The following is a 10,892-nucleotide window of genomic DNA, read 5'->3' as shown; positions in this document are numbered from 1 at the left end:
CCGCCGCCGCCGCCGCCGCCGCCACAACTTGGCCCATTTAAACGGCCCCGGCGCGGCGGGCGGGCGGGCGCGGGCTCCGGCAGGGGGTGCGTGACGGCCGACTGGGCTCACGCGGCTGGCGGCGGGGGGTGGCGGGACGGGGCTGCACGCACCCTTGCCTCATTCCCGAGTGGACGAGGATAGGAGAAAGGGAGTCCCGGGTGTGCGAAGGGGCGTATGCCAGCGAGAAGCCGCGCGCACCTACCGCGCCATTGTTGAGGGAGTCACTGGGCGCAGCTGGAGTCCGGACTGCACGTGGGGAGGGGGCGGGCCCAGGACCCGGAGTGGGCTCCTAGCCGATGGGGGATCGGTGGTCTGGGACCGCCTGCTTGCGTGGCGGCTCTGGGTAGGAGTGTTGGCACAGCGGCGGTGGGTGGTGGGCGTTACTGTCGGGCGTGGGGGGTCTCCTCTGCATCTGCAGGGCGTGAGGCTGTGGGTTTGTGGTGTGTGGCCTCAGCAGATGTGTTGGGGAGGCTTCACGCTCTGTGAGTAACAACAATTCTGTCAGCCACTGCCACCTTACTATGCGCTTTACATGCCTTAGTTCACTTGATCATCTCAGTGAGTTTTCCTCATTGTGTCATTTATAGATGAGGAAGGTGAGACACAGAGAGGTCAAGTAACTCTCTTGATGTCACACAGCTGCTTTAAATCCAGGCCGTCTGACACCGGGACAGACAATATCTGAGACACGTTGTGGGGCAGGAAGGTGGGCTGGGCCCTGTCTGAGTGAGGGTTGGGGGATGTGGGGAAGAGGAAGGGCCAATGAATGTGGGATCGTGCACTTGAGAACATTTCTGTTCCCTGTTAGGAGCCGGTCTGGGGAAGAGGAACCCGCTACATCCATGTCCACTTTGGTGTCCTGAGGTAGCAGGTCTGGAATGAGGGCAGCTTTTCCCGCCCGTCTCCCTGCACAGCAGCATGTCAGCTTGCAGCAGGAGCATTAGGAGAAGAAACAGAAACCCACTCGCAGCTGCTGAGACAGGTTTGGCTTTCCCTGGTGTGTTATTTTGGACAAGCTGGCAAGTAGCCTCAGATCCAAACCCAGCACGCAGACAGCACCCCCCTCCCCCCGCCAGCCCTGTGAGATGCGTTTGGCAGGGTGTCCAGAAAATGTCGGACCCTAGATGCACATTCACCTTTGGTGGCCCTTGTCTTGCTCTCAGGTGTGGTGCCTCCGTCTCTAATCGATGCAGGAGGCTGTTGCTGCCCAAGAGCCGTGGCCCACGGAGCAGCCATCATGTTAATCTGTGGTCATGGCACAGTGTGGAGAGAGGCTATCAGGACTCAGAGGGGGGCCAACTGTCTCGTCTGGCCACAGCCCTGACACTGCTTTCAAAAGATGGTTTCCTCCACTCACTTCTTCTCATGTTTGTCTGCACCTGTTCACGGATCCTTAGGCCTCCTAACCCCTGACCTTTAAACTAAGGTTTGGGGAGGGAAGCCTAGTGAAGTATGTCTCTAGATCTGAGAAGGTACCATGTAGCCTGCGGAGGGAGCCTCCCTTCCTTTCTGCAGGACCACCCCTCACTCACCCCTGGCCTCTTTCATCCTGAACAGGCCCACAGTGGGGAAGGAGGGGCATAGAAGGCCCCAACCTTGGCTTTCAGGAGCAGGATCCAGCTGGCAAGGTATGGGGGCTAACCTAGCTCACCCAACCTAACCTCCGTGCTACTGTCTTGCCCCCCACCTCTCTTTGGAGGACCAGGGTGCCTTCCTGAAAAGACCATGACTGGGGTCAAAGTTCCCTGCAGAACCCCTTCTCCTCCAAGGGCCACTCCCTGACTCCCAGGAGACCCCCTTCCAGGGGCTGTCCAGGGCTTTGGCTAATCAGTTCACCCCTACCCCCACCCCTACCTGTTTCCCCCTCTTCATGGGAAATAGACCTCTCTGCCCACAGGGTCAGAGCCACTTTCCCACAGGGATCAGACGTCCTTAGTCCTGGACATTACACTCCTTCCACAAGGATCTGCTCACTTCTTCCCTCCTATCCGCCTCTGTCCTGGTTTGGCATCTGGGGCCCCGTGTGCTCCTCTGCACTTCTGACTGAGCCAGAGGTCAGACGGACAGAATTTTGGCTCTAGAACCACCCCTCGCCTCGCGTTCTGGCCTGGCGGCACCCCGGGGGAACACTGGTGGGCTAGGCGGCCAAAGCCCCTCCTCCGACCCGCAGAGGCCCCGCCCCCTCCCCTTCCTCCGGGCCTCCGCGGCGCCCTCGCTCCTCGCGGTACCCCCTCTGGGGGCCCTCCGCCGCTGGGCCGAGGCCGGAGCCGCGGCCGCCACCGCCGCCGCCGCCACCGCCGCCGCCGCCGCCGCCGCCGCCAGGGAGGGGGAGGGGGGTCATAAATAACCCGCGGGGCGGCTCGGCCTGAGCAGCGCAGACTGTGACCCGAGACGTCTCCGGGGAACGCGGGGCAGCCCGTAGACCCTGCTGCCCCCAACCCGGGGCTCGGCCAGCCATGACCGCCTCCTCTGGCGCTATCTGACCCTGTCCACAACTGGCGTTCCTGCCAGAAGCCTCCCTCCCATCCTGGAGTGCCTACCTACCCTCATCCCCAGACTGCTCCCCTTAAAGCCCCCTTTTGAGCCATTCCTTCACCAAGCAATCATTTATTGAGCACCAGATGTGGAACCCCGGGAAGAGAGATGGGTGAGGTTGGAAGAAGAGAGATGCAGAGGAGACCTGCTCCCTCAGCCTTAGTCTTCCTGAGCTCATCTAGGGTGACTGTCGGGGTGGGAGAGCAGGCCCAGACATGCCAGACACAGGAAGGCATGTAGGGACAGATCACACAGGTGCGGGCACAGCTGACACAGCTGTGAGGAAGCACATCCACGGGTACACATACATGTGCCCAAAGCCACCAACAGATGCATGCATTCTCAAAAGCTCATGCCGATACGCTTCCATATGCATGCACAGCAGCTCCCCAAGCTGCACACACAGCACAGAGGCTGACATCCTCACCACAAACATGCACAGACAGTATGTGTGTTAACTTACATCCAAGATCAAAGACACCACCAACACCTGTGCAAAAGCATACATAGACACACAGGCCTGCAGCATGAGCGCCAGATGGATATAGCCGTCATACCCAAGACAGCGTGTCTGGAGCAAGCGTCTGCTGGCTGGCAGCAGTGTTCTACTCGGAAGGGTTAGCCTGGGAGGTCAGAGGTCAGTGGCGAATCAGCTAGGGCTCCTTTACACTCCCTGCTAGAGTGGTCAGAGCTTCCAGAAATGTGTCGGTTCCCAGCTGCAGGTCAGACACAGGAGGGGCTGCCCTGCTAAGACTTGCCTTGCCTTCGGCCCGCCGTGAGCTGGCTGCAGGCCATGCCTCAGGAGTAGACATGTTTCCGAGGCCAGCCTGTTCACCGACCTTAACTGATGCTATATAAAGGAGTAGAGAGATAGGGCTTAGGGTCAACCCTACATTCCCCTGTGGGTTCGCAGACTCGGGGCACCGACAGGGCACACGCTGCCAGAGCATTGGTAACATATACCATGATATTCACCTGCTTCATCACGCATAAGCAGCCACACACACACACACACACACACACACACACACAAACACACACACAGTGACCCCAGGCAAAAACACAGTGACACAGGTGAGCTTGACACACCACAGGGTGCACTGGATACACTCGGAAGCCATACAGAGGGAGCTGTTGGTCTGGCAACGTGAATGGGAGTCCTGGCTACCACTGGCTCTGCAAGCCAAGTTCCTCTGCAGGAGGAGTGAAGACACCCACTCACTGGCATCACCGGGGACAGAGAGCAGCACCTGCCTCGGGCAGCCTGTCACGTGCTGTGGCCCCTCTTGGGCCTGGGTTGTGCTGGAGTTAGGCTGACACAGGTGGTAAGGGTGGCAGACCCTTCAGTGGCCTGAGATGTGGGCCCTCCTAGCCAGCCACTGAATGACCCAGCCTTCTCCGCCCTTCTCAGGACCTTGCTCTCTCCATCTGAAAATGAGATAGGGGTTCAAAATCTGTGGGGTCCTTTGGCCCGGAGCAGAGCAATCAGGGTGAAATGTGGCTACAGGTGCCCTGGTCAGCACGGTGAGGCAGGCCTAGCACACTCTTGATGCTTTCTCCATAAATGGGCCCAGAGTACAGGAGCTGGGGGATGGGTTCACCCCAAGGTAGGGCCAAGCAAAGGGCAGGAATAGAGTCTTCTAGGGCCCCCGGAGACAGAAGAATCTGTCCCAATGAATGGGCACGTGGGCTGGTTCCACCCCTTTCTGTCCCTGCAAACATCACCTGGTCTGCTGCCTGGACACGGCCTGGGGTGGGAAGGGGGTCGAGGGGACCCCTGGCTGCAGCTGTTGTCCTGCTGTGTGTCCATGGGGTTGTGGTCCTTATCCCTCATGGCACAAGCCACTGCAGCACCGTAATCGTTCGGATGTCAGGTCAGGGAGATGACCAGAGTGGAGTGGCAGAGCTGTCGGAGTGGTGCTGCACGCAGACTCAGTTCCAGTCCCGTTACACCCCCGCGTCTCGGGAGTGTGCCAGCAGGGGCTGATTGTGAGGGAAGAGCAGACCCTTACCCGAGAGTGTAGGGATACGCATGTGCTCACGTGTGTCTATGCTGTGTGCTTATGCGTGAGTGTGCTTTCCTCCTCCTGTGACCACGGTCCTGCTGCTCACGCTCAGTGCAGATCCCACATGAAGGCCTTGGGGACCCATGCTCCTCCCTGTGGGGGTGTAGGCCCTGGAGGGTCAATCCCAGCTGTGCTGGTCACATGTTCACTCTTGGCCTGCTCACCTGTTTTGGCCTGGGAAGACCTGTGAGCATTCGGAACCTACCACGGTCCTGATAGAGACACTAGGATGTGCCACCCTCAGTCACAGGGCAGCAGTCAGGCCTCTGGGCGGGAGGAATGGGCTCAGGTGGGCCTCTGCCAGGACTGTTAGTGGAAGTTGAAGGAGAAAGGACGTTCAGGTGGGGACCCTCGGCACAGAAATCCTGGAGGAAGAGAGAAGCTGGAGGTAAGGGGCCAGTTGGTGGAGGGCTAGGAGGGTGGGTGGCTGGAAGGTACTGCCCCCAGGCCCAGCTCTGAGAGACTCCCAGCCTCCACAGCGAGCCCAGACTGGCCCTGGAAGTGACTGTTTATGTTGGACTTCCTGCTAACTGTGAGCTCCCTGCGAGCAGGACTTTTGTTTGTTTTCTGACATACCCACCACGTGTCAGCATTTGAGGCTTTTTACAGGGCTCCACCCTGGTGTGGCCCCCTCCACCCTCCCGGCTTGGCCTCCCTGGCCTGAGGCAGCCCCAGGCCTGCTAACCTCTTCTCCCAGCACCTGCCCACTGGGCTTCTGCCCAGGCAGGACTCTGAATACCTTCCTATCCCCAGAAGCTTCTTAAGGTTTGGCCACAGACATCGTCTTCTTCAGAGAGAGAGCGAAAACTCCCAAGTCTGGGGGAATCTCTTGGCCCGGCCTCATCTACCATGCTCCAGCAGGGTTGCAACTCTGTGTCTGCCTACCCTGGGAGGAGGGGTGGGTTGTTTGGGCGTACTTCACGCACAGTCCCACCATCAGGGTCACCCAGACGACCAACAGTCACCTTGTCATCATTGATTTGTCACATCAGGGATTTTCAGAAGTAGCATGCTGAGGTGGTCAGTGAGTTTTACTGTTTCACAACTGCAGCCCAGGCTGGCTTTCTGAGGTGATGACTTAGCCTGACCCCATCCAAGGCTTGGTTGAGCTGGTGATATGCCTGCTGAGTGCAATGATGTCGTTGTGGGTGCCCGTCTGGGTATGAGGGTTCCTTTATTACTGCAACTGTCCGCGTCCTCCACCGGGTCATTTCGTCTTCCGCGTTGCCGTCTGCGGTTTCACAACAGAGTAGCTCTGCACATTTTGCCATGAGCGCGGGAACTCTGTGATGTCCGACCCTTTGAAGTTCTGCACGGTGCCCCAGGTGCAGCCCCAGAAGTGTGTTGGACTGAAGAGCACAGCCTGATTGTGTCCCTGAGTTGTTTCCTCTGGTGTGGGCTGAGACACTGAGCAGGACCCGCCTGCGGAGGCCGGACCCACACCTGCCGTGGGCAGGGGAAGGGCAGCGATTCCGGGGTTCTGTCCAAGGCCACAACTTGGCACTTTCTCCAGGGCGTTTAACGAAGTCCCAGGTTGGTCCTGGGGGCCTTCCCACCTGTAGACTGGCCAGGCTGCTTGGAGGCCCATGGAAAGCGCGAGCAGAAGAGACACCTGGCAGGACTGGGGCCGGTCAGAGGGGGTTTTCCCTCTGCATAGAGGAGGGTGGGCATCCCCAGATGTGGAGTCCTCATGCCCTGCTCAGAACAAAGGAGCCTGACCTTTCATGCTCTGTGTACATGCAGATGCTAACAGATGTCAGCGTGCTGCAGACTCTTTCCAGCAGAACAGATAGACCGTTCTTTCAGACTGGGTGGCCTTGCAAAAACCTGAGTTTGCCACATGTTAGCAGTTGAGTAACTGTGTGTCTGAGTCCAGCAGGTGTGTGTGGGCTCCCGGGCTCCTGGGGCTTCAGAGACAGGATGGGGTGATTCATGACTGGTGAGGGGCAAAGCCAGGACTTGGGCTGGGTCATCCCATCTTCCAGCCGGGAACATGGCCCTCAGCAACCTTGTCAGCTTCTGCATAAACCTTGTTTGGCATCAACACATGGGGATTTTCCTTGGTGCTTCTAGTTGACGCCTTGCTATGTATTAGATGAGCTGCACTCATGGGCCCTGAGACCCTCCTCTCAGCTCAGCCTCCCTGCTCATTCCTTCCTTCAGGACCCTCTTCTGCCTCACCCACCCCTCAAGCATAGGATGGGTGGGGGGATGGATTGATGGGTGAACGAGTGTATGATGGGTGAAAGGGTAAGTGGGTTAGGCTTCCACTCTAGGCACCCTTCTCTTTCGTATGTACTTCTTTACAGGTGATGGAATCTGAAAGTCTATCTTCGGTCCAGACGCTCAAGAGTCTATAGCCTGCCATAGGCGTCCACCCCATGGTCCCCTGGGTCCCTTTCCCACCATCATGCTGTCATGCCTACCTCTCTTGCAGTCACTGAGCTGGCACTAGACTCCTCCCCATGAGCCAAGCAGCTAGCTTCATCTATGCTCCCTTCTAGATTCCTCTCACTGCTGAATACCTAACCTGGCCCCTCTCACCTATCATATTTCTCTGATACTCCCAGACTCTGCCTGCACTCACCCAGTGCCTGATGGGCACATCTGGCCAACTTGTTCTCCAGGGGCTCCTTTGGGAATAGTCCAGGACCCCTGGCCTCCAGGCCTTGCCTCTTCCCCAGGGCCCAACTTCCTGTTTCCTTGTCTCCCCTCAGTGTCTCTGAGTGAGGCTGAGTTGTTTCCTCTGCCCAGGAGTGCCACTCCCTAGAATCACTAACCAATGGCCCTGTTACCACCCGTGTAGCACCTTTTGTCTTTGGGAGTCCTTTCCTCCATTGAAAAGTTTTAAATTATAACTTATAACTCTATTGGTATAAAGATAAATATAGCCCATGATAGATTCATTCTTCAACATTCATTGTTATTATATTCTTTTTTCATTCTGGTTTTAAGGGAAATTAAAAGTAAAATGTTTTGTGGTCTCTAATAGTACCAGGAGTCCAGGTTCTGTGCTTCCCTCACCTGGTGGTAATGTTGGCCCTGCCACCACCTACTTATCTTTAAGACTCACAGCAGCACCCCCTCCTCCAAGAAGCCTCCTAGGAGTACACTCCATTCCTGTCAGGGTCCCTTGTACCCCAGGACACCAGCACATACCCTGGCGCCACAGATTTACTCCTGTGCTGCTGAGGCCCTGGGCAGATGAGGGTGTTCAGAGGGGCCAGGTGAAGTCCCCTTGGGGGTGCTGATTTGGGTGACCTCACTTAGAAGAAATCCTGGCTGGCTGGTGCAGAGGCTGGGCTGGAAGTATCAGTAGCAGAGAGAGGTGGTATTGGCAGAGACTGAGATTTGGAAGAAAGACTTGACCTCTAGAGAGGGGCGGGCAAGGCCAGCAGATATTATTCCCAGTTCTGGGTGGCAGGATCCCAGGCCCAGGGTGGCCCATAGCTGCCAAGACCTTCCTGTGTCCGCCCGTGGGGACTCTGGACAGGTTGTGTCTGTACCTGCAGGTAGAGCCGGACCCCTCAGCCCACACGGAGGCTCCAGGGTCCCACCAGTGAGGGACAACGAGGGTCCCTCTGGACCACATCTCTGGAGGCAGGGGCTTGACTTCCCTCTTTCTGGTCACCCCCTGCAGCCATTTGGCCCCCAGAATTCCCAGGCAAGTCCCGCTTCCCCCAACCCCCAAACCCCACTCTGGCTCTGGCTGGGTTCCCAAAGGTCCACCAGGGAGGAAGGGGCACAGACATACGCATGCCTGGGTGCACACTGGGTCTCTGTCTTGACCCCTGAGTGCCCGGCCTGGGGATTCATAGTGGCTGCTCAGTCTGGTGCTCTGGGGATGGGGATCTAAGGGCAGTTACAGACCAGGTCCAGGGGATGCCTCAGTTCCTGGTGCCTGCCCACGACAACAGGAAAGACTGATCCCTGGGCACCACCAGGCTACTCTGAACAGCACGGGAGGGTTCCAGAGCAGAGGACTCACCCCTCCCCCCCAATTCTGGCGCCTGCAGCACTGAAGCCAAGACCAATAAAACACCCACCTCACAGGAGACAGCTTTATCTTGTTGATCGGAAGTCTGCCAGCCCAATTTATGATGGAACATAAGCTCTCCAAATCTGAATTTATGCGCTGTAGTATAACGAGAGGTCAATGGGATTAAAAGTGGGCTCGTGAGAGAGCCACAGGCGGCTCACTCCTCCGTGCTGCCACAGAAACCTCATGGCCTGAGTCTCTGAGTCCCAAGGGAGGACAGCCCAGCCCAGCACCAGGACAGGAAAAAGGAAGGCAGGGGAGAGACCAGCCTGAGTAGGGGGAAGAGGATGGGAGGCAGGCAGGGGGAGCAGGGGGAGCAGGGCACAGGGCTGGGGCCACTGATGGCCCAGGCCAGCAATGTCTGATGAGGCGAACACTGGGGGAGAAGGATAAAGAGAGGGAGGGAGCAGAGGCTGTCATGCAGGAACAGGGGCGCTTTCTCTCACTGCCAAGCCCTGGGCTAGCCCCTGGCCCCCAGAACAGGTAGGAGGTGGCCCTGAGGCAGGTTGAAGGACAGAGTTCTGACCCTGGCCCAGGGGCACGGTGCCTAATGAGGTTGAAGTGGGCACACTTCAGTCACCCCACCTCTCCGTCCCCTCCTCGGCACCCTCTGTCTTCACATCCCCTTGGGTTCCGGGTGAGGGTGAAGGAGGGGTGTGCTCTGTCCAGGTGGGGGTCTGAGCACCCATCCAGCGTGAGGCTGGCTTTCTGAGCTCAGACTAGACCCTGACTTCAGAATTTGTACAAATAAACGAAATGAAAAGTGCTGGCAGTCCTGATCTGATTACGGAGTCATTCATTCTTTGGTCGTTAATAATTTGTGCAATAAAGGATTGCGGCCGCTCAGCGTGAGGAGGAGGCTGTGGCCCAGCCTTCCCTTGGCGCCGGGGCCGCGGGAGCTGGAAACATAAATTATTAGTTTCTTATCGCTCAGCCTGCCATCGCTCATGCTGCCAGGGGCCTAGCAGGAGCCAGCGGCAGTTCCACTGCCTGCCTTGGCCTGGCTCTCAGCTGCTGCTTGTTGTGGAGACTCTGGGTGCGGACCCTCGTTGTCCCTCACTGGCGGGACCCTGGAGCCTCCGTGTGGGCTGAGGGGCTGCAGCTGGCATGGAGGCCAATTCTGGAGCTAGGGGAACTGGGGTTTCAGCTCTTGTGCCCCGAGCCTCAGACTCTCCCTCTCTGTAAGTGAAGCCAAAGCACTGGAGGTTGGGAAAGCAACCACACGCTCCTGGCCCATGGCACGGGCTCAAGAAGGGCAGCGGTCATTATGAGCAACACAACAGAGGCCCGCAGACGGCTCCCCCTACCGACCACCCCCCCACCCCCCACTGCCGCCCCAGATCAGGGGAAAGGAAAGGTCTGCCTCTGGGTTTGGGTCAGCTCCTCCGAGTATGTCTCTGCCTTCCTGGGTGGGACTCAGAGCAAACACCTGTACCTGAGTGTCATACCTGCAGACTTGGCATTTGCTCCCTGGCTCATTTTGTTTTCCTGTGTCCAGCATTGGTAGGCAGGCACTGAGCAAATAGTCTAGGCAAGGGTGCTGATGGAGGCACCCGGTGCCCAAGCTGCAGAAGGCTGGGGCCTGTTGGGGTGGCTGGGAGATCATGCTGCGCCCCTGGGCTGTGCATCTGTACCCCCAGATGGAGCTCTGAGGTGTGCAGAGGAGGGGGGCTGAACGCAAAGGCTGCAGATGAGTGTTCCGGCCCAAGTGGTGATTAAGGCAATTATGGTAATTACAGAAATGAGCACCCTCAGGCAGGGCTCCCAGCCTGCCCACTGCCGTTCCCTGTCTCCACCCACAATCTGGGGAGGCCGAGGCGAGGTTGGGAAATTGGGTTGGGGGGGGGGGCTCTGCCCTAGACTCCACATATCCTGGATGGAGGGTGCAGACAGAATCCGGCTGCGAATCCGGGTGCGGGCACTGACGTCTGCCTCCTACCAGCTACTGGTATCGGACCCGAACTCTGATGTGCCTCCTGCCTTGGCTTGCCTCCTGGGGGACTGGGGTTATACTCTAAGGCTACCTTGAACCCGCCAGGTTGGTGAGACCTGGTGGCTGGAGGTGTGCTGCACAGAGTGCCTGAGGCTGCAAGCCCAGGGACCTGCACCCACCCCTTCCTGGCTTCATGGCCTTGGGAAGACCTTTAACCTCTCTGAGTCTCAATCTGTAAAGTGGGAATGAGAATGAAACAAGACAGTTAATATATACT

The 10,892-nt window shown here is 58.0% G+C and overlaps 1 long non-coding RNA gene across 2 annotated transcripts; it reads left to right on the top strand.

The window, feature by feature from the left end:
- Positions 1-126: 126 nt before the first annotated feature.
- LOC122479763 lies at positions 127-2,629 on the top strand. 2 transcript variants are annotated; one of them, XR_006296434.1, is made up of 3 exons: positions 129-748; positions 851-1,024; positions 1,600-2,629. It is a non-coding gene; the product is annotated as an uncharacterized LOC122479763 (long non-coding RNA). The 2 variants fall into 2 exon arrangements; XR_006296433.1 differs by lacking the exon at positions 1,600-2,629 and having other exon boundaries at positions 127-748.
- The last annotated feature ends 8,263 nt before the right edge of the window (positions 2,630-10,892 follow it).

This window comes from Prionailurus bengalensis, chromosome C1 (genome assembly GCF_016509475.1).
Source record: "Prionailurus bengalensis isolate Pbe53 chromosome C1, Fcat_Pben_1.1_paternal_pri, whole genome shotgun sequence".
NCBI classification, from domain to species: domain Eukaryota; kingdom Metazoa; phylum Chordata; class Mammalia; order Carnivora; family Felidae; genus Prionailurus; species Prionailurus bengalensis.
This window is presented reverse-complemented; position numbering and strand designations above follow the sequence as displayed.